This window comes from Lolium rigidum, chromosome 4, assembly GCF_022539505.1.
Source record: "Lolium rigidum isolate FL_2022 chromosome 4, APGP_CSIRO_Lrig_0.1, whole genome shotgun sequence".
Classification (NCBI taxonomy): Eukaryota; Viridiplantae; Streptophyta; class Magnoliopsida; order Poales; family Poaceae; genus Lolium; species Lolium rigidum.
In genome coordinates, this window is record NC_061511.1 from 2,580,319 (window position 1) to 2,589,280 (window position 8,962).

Consider the following 8,962-nt stretch of genomic DNA (forward strand, 5'->3'; position numbering starts at 1 on the left):
GTCCCTAAAGACATGTGAATGCACATGTAGGAGGCCCTCTTTGCTTCATTTGGCTTGCTCCCACTTGCTAACAGCGGCACGCACTAGACGTGTCGACTACAATAACCCGCTAACCGTTCGGGAGTCCGAGTTCTCAATCGAAGCCACAAAGAGGACATGGGATCCAAGGTTTTCTCCTTACTTGGATCAATCACAATGGCCGGAGTATCATGGAGTGCAAGTTTGGCCAGATCCGGAATGGAAGGTTGTGAAACGTGGAAGAAGAAAGACAAAGAGGTATCACAGAGATATGGATAGATGGGGTCATTCGGGAAACAAGTTATTCCAAGAGGCTCGCGAGCCAACTAATTGTGGATCATGCAATAGTAAGGGCCACAATAAAAGGAAGTGTACATCCGGCAAAAAATCAAAGGGCAATGATGCTACCACAAGTCAAGCATCAAGTAGCCAACAAGCTTCAAATCAACCTCCAAGCCAACAAACCCCAAGCCAACAAAGACCAAGCCAACAAGCTCCAAGCCAACAAACCCCAAGCCAACAAAGACCAAGCCAACAAGCTCCAAGCCAACAAGCCCCACGGCAACAAGCTCCAACGCAACAAGCCCCACGACAACAAGCTCCAACGCAACAAGCTCCAAGGCAACAAGCTCCAAGGCAACAAGCCCCAAGGCACCAACCACAATGGCGACAAGCTCCAAGGCAACCAAGGATTCATGTAGGGCGTAGTAGAGGTCGGCATGGTGGCCATCGGGGTACTAGTATGCTACGATACCTAGCGGGGCCTTATCCGTATGTGTCTCCAAGTTACTAATTGCATTGTACTATATATTTTCCTATTCCGTGACTAACTTTGGTTTTCTCAATTTTGTTTTCAGGTATGGCAACTCAACCCAACAAGGGGAAGGGGGCGTGGGAGGGCAATGAGAAGGAGGAGTCGGTTTGGGAGGAGGCGGTGAGGACGGTGCGGAAGAGGGAGAAGGAAGAACTTGAGAGGAAGAAGAAGGAGGAGGAAGACAACAAGATGGCCGAGCGTGCCCGTATGCAAAGGGAGTATCAGGAATACATATGGCGCGAGAAGAATAGGATTGAGAAGATCAAGGCCGAACGGGACCGTCTATATGGAGGGAAAAATTCCAGAAGAACTGACAACTTGCTCAAATAGCAAGGGAGACGGCCAATAGGATGCACCTAGAGGAGGTGGCTAAGGAGGCGGAGCGCATCAAGGAGGAAAGAGCTCAAGCGGAAGCTTCAAAGATGGAGGAGCGCCACCATTTCTTCGACTTCGTGGTTTAGTTGGCTCGGGACATAAGGGAGAAGGAAGAACTGGCGGAAGAATCTAAGAAGAAGAAGGCGGGGGGAGGGAGCCTTTGCCACCCAGTGATGTCCCTTTGGCTATGTTCTTGTTGTCAAACCTTTATGTTGTCGAACCATGATGTTGTGTGAAACTTGATTTTCTCGAACCTTCATGTCGTTGAACTTTATTGTAATTGGAACCTTGATGTCGTCGAACCTTATTTGTTATTTCAACCATTATGCTGTGTCGTACAATTCTGTGCAATGTTGTATTCAAAACTGTTGGAATATGGTAGAATTTTCCATGGGTTTAACACAAGTCAATGTGTGGCGCCCTTCCCACTGGCGCCACACTGCACTGTGTGGCGCCCATGGCATCGACGCCACACACGTCAATTTATATCAACTTTTAGGTCGAAAACATCCAGGGGCTCCGGACGATTAGTCCTTAGCCGTTTTGGCGTGGAGTCAGCGCCACACAAACAGGGTCGCCAAAACGGCTAAATCCCTAGAGAAATGTCTTACAGTATGTTTTGTGCAAACAAAAGTGCATGTGTGTCGCCCTTGCCACGGGCGCCACATAGTAAGGTGTGACGCCCATGGCGTCGGCGCCACACAAACAGGGTCGCCAAAACGGCTAAGTCCCTAGAGAAATGTCTTACAGTATGTTTTGTGCAAACAAAAGTGCATGTGTGGCGCCCTTGCCACGGGCGCCACATAGTAAGGTGTGACGCCCATGGCGTCGACGCCACACAAACAGGGTCGCCAAAACGGCTAAGTCCCTGGAGAAATGTCTTACAGTATGTTTTGTGCAAACATAAGTGGATGTGTGGCGCCGATGCCACGGGCGCCACACTTTCAAAGTGTGGCGCCGGTAAAAGCGGCGCCACACATCCTGCCACGTCGGATGGGTAGCACACCTCAGGGTCGACGGCGCCATGTCGGGCGCCACTTGGGCATATGTGACGCCCATGGAAGGAGCGCCACACAAAAGGGTTAGATGGGTGAAATAGTTTCCACAAGAGATCAGTCTGTGCTATAGTTTCACAAAAGGATTATTTCTGTGTAAATCGCCTCCACCAGCTGGCTCTCGGCGTGTGCGGAGTGAGCAGATCAGGTCAGGTCAGGTCAGGTGGAACCACCCACTCCAAGCCAGACAGAGAGCCACCCACTGTCCCACTCCAAGCCAGACAGAGAGCCACCCCAAAACCCCAGGAAGAAACCCGGCGAGGATCCCTAGGCCCTAGCCCTAGACCCCTCTCCGGCGACCATGCCCACCGCCGCCGCCGCCGCCGCCTCTGGCGCGGTCACGGCGTCCTACACCAACTACATCCCCGACTCCGTCAAGCGCTTCGTCTCCGACCTCTACCGCCACATCCGCGACGGCGACGCGAGCGGGACCCTCGCGCTGTACGACGAGACCTTCCACCGCCTCTGCGCCGGCCCCTACCGCGACGCCCCGTGGCCGCCCGCCGAGGCCGTCGCGGCCTACTGCGACAACGACCAGTTCTTCCTCATCCTCTACCGCGAGCTCACCTTCCGCCACGCCCACGCGCGCCTCCCGGGCCTCCTCACCCTCAAGCACCGCGCCGACTCCTGGGACAACTACTGCTCCCTCTTCGCCGTCGTACTCCAGGACGTCGTCAGCGCGCAGTTGCCCGACAAGTGGCTCTGGGACATGGTCGACGAGTTCGTCTACCAGTTCCAAAGATTCTGCCAGTACCGCGCCAAGCTCAAGGACAAGTCCCAGGAGCAGATCAACCTACTCAAGCGCTTCGACCAGGTCCGACCTTAATTTATACCCCTTTTACTCTGCCAGTACCGGATTAGAACGAACTGTGGTCCGCGCATAGTGAATACATGGTTTTGTCTGGTGCAATTCCAATTTCTCCCGGATGTATAGTTTACTGACTGCTAGCTTCACTATTCTCTTCAATTTTTTGATCTGTGACATTTAGGATGCTGTAGATCTGATTCATGTTTATTACCGGATATTAATACTAGTCCCAATTCTATTCGTGAGTTACATTGGTGCCAGAAGTGGTTTGCGCTAGTGGTAGTTTACTGCACGGATAGTCCCAATTTTATCTGTGAGTTAAGTTTGTGGTGACAGATGTGATTTGTGCTAGTAAAGGGTAATTCACTGGATGGTACATGGCAATCTGATTGCTTATGTGGTGTCTGCAGATAGTTTGTTCAATCGCACTCTCAGTTATTTCCTCTGGTTAAGTCCGTTTTCATGAGTCATAAGTGTGTGTCGCACAGGTGGTTTGTACTTCATATTAAGTCGTTCCTTGTGAGAGGATTTTCGTCTATCAGTTAGATTTGGTTGACATTGGTTATTGCAGCTTGAATGTGATGGGTCTTCTGGTGGTGGTTTCCTAACTAATAGTCCACTCTGTTATTGCAGGCATGGGATGTGTATGGGGTTCTCAATTACTTGAAGGCACTGGTGGAGAAGTCGATGATCAGAGAGATCTTGGAGAGGGAAAAGGAGGGACTTGAGCACTTCACGATGCAGAACGACAACGATGGTGGGAGCAATGTGTTGAAGATGCTGGGGTACTACAGCATGATTGGGCTGCTGAGGGTGCATTGCCTGATAGGGGATTACTCTACTGGACTCAAGTGCTTGTCGCCTATAGATATTAACCAGCAGGGTGTCTACACCACTGTGATTGAGAGCTGCATTTCCACTATCTACCACTATGGTTTTGCCAGCTTCATGATGCACAGGTGTGCAATACACTAGCTTGAACATTTTCACTATCCATTTATTGTCTTGTTTGCATTCTACTAGCACTGAAGTGTTCTTATTTCTGATGATGGGATACGGTAAAATGCAGCAAATGTAAAAATTCCATGGGTGGTCCTACTGCTGTGTACTTTGAGCTTTGAGTGAGTTAGCAAAAATGTACAATTGTAGTTTAACATTGTGTTGGCTTATGCATAAACGATAAACCTTTTGTTGCAGTTTTCCTTTTTGTCCCCTGTCATGTTTACGCTGTTGGTAATTTTCTGTCAGTATACTATTCATGTTTCCTGTGCTTAACTCAAAATGTTACTATCAGTTTTCTTTTGATGAGTGGTATTATTACCTGATAAATTATCCAAGTTTTCTGTGCTTGAACTCGAAAGTGCTCGGCTATCATTTTCTTCTGTTGAGTGATATAGTTACCTGATAAATTAGTCATACAATCCATGCTTAACTCCAAAGTGCTTGGCAATAATGTTCTTGTGATGAGTGATATTACTGGATCAACAATTTGGAGCATGCTATTTAGGTATACACAGATTATTATGTTGCTATGTGAGGTGCAAGGGGCACACATTATTAGTGCATTATACTGCATTTGCACCACCTTGATTTGTCCAAGCTGGAACTGCTTTAGCTGATGCACCATGTTTTTGGACTGATCTAGGTATTCTGACGCGATATATCAGTTCAACAGAATTCTGCTGTATATGCTAAAGTATAAGGAATACCACCAGAAGTCTCCGCAATATGACCTGCTACTGAAGAAGAATGAGCAGATGTATGCACTTTTAGCGATCTGCCTCTCATTGTGCCCACAGACCAATCTAATAGATGAAAATGTTAGTATTGAGCTGAAGGGAAAGTATGGTACCCAAATGACAAAGATGCTTAGATGTGATGGGGAGAAATATTATGATGAACTCTTTTCCTTTGCCTGCCCCAAGTTCATTGCTGCATCGCCCTCAGTTTTCTACAACCAGGTATTGCCTAAAGCTAAGATAGCACTAGTATTCCTATTCTGTATATATTTGTTGTAGCTATATTATCCTAATTGGGCAAGGGATCAAGGCTTTTCTAGATTAGGAACATAAAATATGTATTTGCCTGTTTAGCTAGGAAGCTGCTAGTTCTATTTGTACTGTATCGTTATATGTTTGCTCAACTTTTGGCATTGAAACGTCAGAAGTAATCAGCTGATATGCCAATGTCATCCTCATAACGTTTTTGGCTGTACTGTGGAACCTGTAGCATACCGGGTAAATTAAGCATTAGTCCCGTAGCATACTGGGTAAAATAAGCATTAAGAAGCTTAATGTAGCTGTGATCATATGTTATGAACTTTTTGTCACAAAGGAATGTTTTATGTCAACATATATGCACCGATTCGACTTTACTCCTAAATTGGCCAGGCAGTTTTTCTGTATCAACATTCTTCTGGCATGGCATACACTTGTGGTTTATGAAATTGTAGAGAAGTTGTTTCAATTATATTTCTTTGGCTCAGGTGCAATTTCACTTGTGTCAACAAATCAAGCTCTAGTTTTATTGTAGAGAAGAGGCATATAAGCCTGCTTAGAAATAAGCTCTACTTTTATGGACCAGAATGTTAAATTGCTTACTGTAACAGGATACATATCGTCTTCAATTGAAGCTGTTTCTTGCTGAAGTGAAGCAACAACAGTTACTTCTTGGTGTCAGAAGCTTTCTAAAGTTGTTTTCAGTGATAACCATTGGTAAACTCGCCCATCACATGGGATCGAATGAGACCAGTGTAAGGTCTGTATGATCATCTATTTATATTTTACGGCTGATGTTTGGAGTTTATAGGAATCTTAACTTAACTTGTATATGTGACAGGGAAATCCTTATGGCGTACACACACAAAACACATGCAGTTGACAATGATGGACATATCATATCCAATGAAGACTTTGACTTCTATATTGACGAGGTAGCAAGATTGTTTTGTACCAACTACGACCTTATTTTTTGGTGTCTTATGGATCTACCTGTATTCTTATTGTTTTTGCATGCACAGAGAGGCTTCTGCTTAATATTTCCATCAACTTGCTTGGAGAAAGGATGATGTTTATTTTGCAAGTTTCTGAAGTATCATCTCCATGATTGATCTTGATCTTTTGAATTTCTGAAGCTTTATGTTTTTTTTTGAGGGAGAAGCTTTATGCTTAGATTCAGTATATGGGCACCAAATTGAGCACATTTTGCATTTACGCATAAGAATCATGTAATCTTAAAATAAAAAATCAGTGCAAAATTATGTGCATGGGGTTATCAGTTATGGGTTGTTTGTTCATGTCTGCACTTTTTCTCCATGAATATATCAATGTGGCCGTGTTTTTTTTTCCAGAACCTTTGTACTGTCTGGTCTTGAAATGATCACTACAATGCAACTATGCAAGTATATGCTTCACTTTATTATTAGCACACGTGACTACTCCATATGATTTGTTACATCGTTTGATTCATGCAGGACACAATTCATGCTACTGAACCCAAGTCAATCAAGCACCACAATGATTACTTTTTGAAGCATATTTTGAAGGTATCCTAAGACCCATGTCCTTTTTCCTCTGTAGTTTCATTCAATACCTCCTATATTCTTCTTTTTGGTGCCGAGTTCTCTCAGTGAAATCCATAATCTAACTATCTTTATCATCATCTTCTGCAGTTTGAGGAAGTGATTGGCGAGTTGGCTCAGTTGCAAGGTTACTGAGCCTGCAATTTCCATGGATGAAGAAGCCTGCCTGTTCTTTTTACGACGAGATGCACTGCTGTTGGCTAAGGCTAGTACAAATGATGTTGATGTTGCCTTGAGGTGTCCTTTTTGACTGTGCTGCCGTGAACGGAATCCTCACCAACTAGAAGGTTCTGGATTAATTAACGATGCTAACTCTTTCAGCCATATGTGATGACGGCATGTTCTGCTCATTAACATTGTTTCTGTGCCACAGAATCTGCACATCCAAATGGTTCTGATGTTTTTTTTTGCGGGTACAAATGGTTCTGATGTTGATGTCTATGTGTCACGGAATTGTCTTTTTAGGGGGTCACCGTACTATCACGTGTGGATAGTTCTGATGTTCATCTAATGAATGATTCCACTGTCTGCTTTCTGTGGCGTTCTCGCCTATGTTCTATGGATTTTCTCTGTTCTCATTCCGCTGCTCACCAACGTGTACAGCCCTGGTGGATATCTTGATCGCCGTATCAGTTCGTTCGCAACAAAATTAGAAGTACAGTATTTAGGATAAAGGGTCCACTTCTTTTGTTGCTATCATCTTGGCTAGCTGATACAGGGACTATTCCAATGTTTGATTCGATCTCGCAGCCACGAGCCTGCTTCTATATAAGTGTATCCCAAGCATCACTCGGACACATAGCAATTGCGCTAGAGAAGGGGCCGAACGCCCAGTCAATCTCTTCTTCGTTGTGCCTCCGTGGTACTACTGATGTCTCCCAGACACACTTCAGCATCTTCGATCAAGCCTCCCTGCAAGGTTGAGACGACAACAAGTTGCTTCGAGACTCTGCAAGGCTTGGTGCTCGTGCTGGATCTTGCCTCCCTGCAAGCAAATGTTTTTTTACCCATTTTATCACTAGGCATTACATCATGGAACCTATGTTCCTCAAATCAGGTGACGTCGGCATTGCTATAGTTATCTTTTTTTTAAGAGCACGCGCAAAACGTGCTTTACTTTATAGAAGAAAAAACATAGCAATATACAAGAAAGCACAACAGTGCTGAGACACACACACCACCCCCCTCCGCCTAGGCCTATTCTCTCGCTATACCTAGCCTCCCTCCTCTCTTGGCCCTCTCCCAGAGGTGGAACTCATCTATGATTTCAACCACCATTTGGTCCACCGATCTCTGCTCCCTCACGTTTCCGAAGGCCCTCTCGTTTCTCTGCTTCCAGATCGTCCATGCCGTGGTGATGACCATCGAGTCGAAGCGCTTCCTATCGATTCTCCTCACTCGCTTGCGGGCCTCCATCCACCAACGCTGCAAGTTTCCAACGAACCCTGGGTCGACGATCCGTAGATTCGCGTTGTGTAACACCCTGCACCACACCTGTCTCGCATAGGGGCATAAAACCAGGATATGATCCACATTATCCTCCTCTTGCAGACATGTATAACACGCATCTGGGCGTTACTGGAGCCCATGTCTTGCCCTTCTATTTGAGGTCCACAGCCGATACTTTATAGCCAGCCATGCAAACATCTTGCACTTCATGGGGGAGAAAGAACCCCACACCGGCTTGCTCATACTTTACGCTTCCGAGACAAAGCATCTTATATGTGCCCTTTGCCTTGTAGGTTCCCGATTCCGCGCCTTTCCAGGATATGCGGTCAGGACTCGAGATGTCTCTCTCCACCGTTTCCACTGCCTCCCACAATCTCATGCATTGCATCCAAATCTCCACTGTCATCTCTCCTTGTATGTCATCTATCCATCCATCCTCCCGCAACGCCTCCGCCACTCGGCAAGTGTTCTTTCTCCTGGTAGGGACCATGGCGAACACATCCGGTGCCAACTCCTCCGCTGTGTATCCACTAATCCATCGATCCCTCCAAAAATAGGTCAACGGCCCATCACCCACAAAAAAACGTGCTAGGCTTTGGAACACTCCAACGGATTCAGGGTCATTCAACCCAGGTAGGCCTTACCACGGCCTCTCCTGGTCCGTGCGTCTCGGCCAATGCCATCTCACTCTAAGGGCGAGGCCCTGCAACTGCAACCTGAGATCCTTTACTCCCAACCCGCCAAACTCCTTTGGCTTGCAAATGCTCCTCCATGCCACTAAACACTTTCCACCGCGGACTTCGTCCTTACCGGCCCAGAAGAAAGCTCTCATCCATTTGTTTATCTCCTCCAACAACCATACT

The 8,962-nt window shown here is 46.2% G+C and overlaps 2 pseudogenes; one reads left to right on the top strand and one right to left on the bottom strand.

The window, feature by feature from the left end:
* Nucleotides 1-2,231: 2,231 nt before the first annotated feature.
* LOC124707890 lies at nucleotides 2,232-7,181 on the top strand (annotated as a pseudogene).
* A 666-nt stretch (nucleotides 7,182-7,847) lies between these two features.
* Nucleotides 7,848-8,962, bottom strand: part of LOC124707891 — a 4,760-nt pseudogene continuing 3,645 nt past the window's right edge.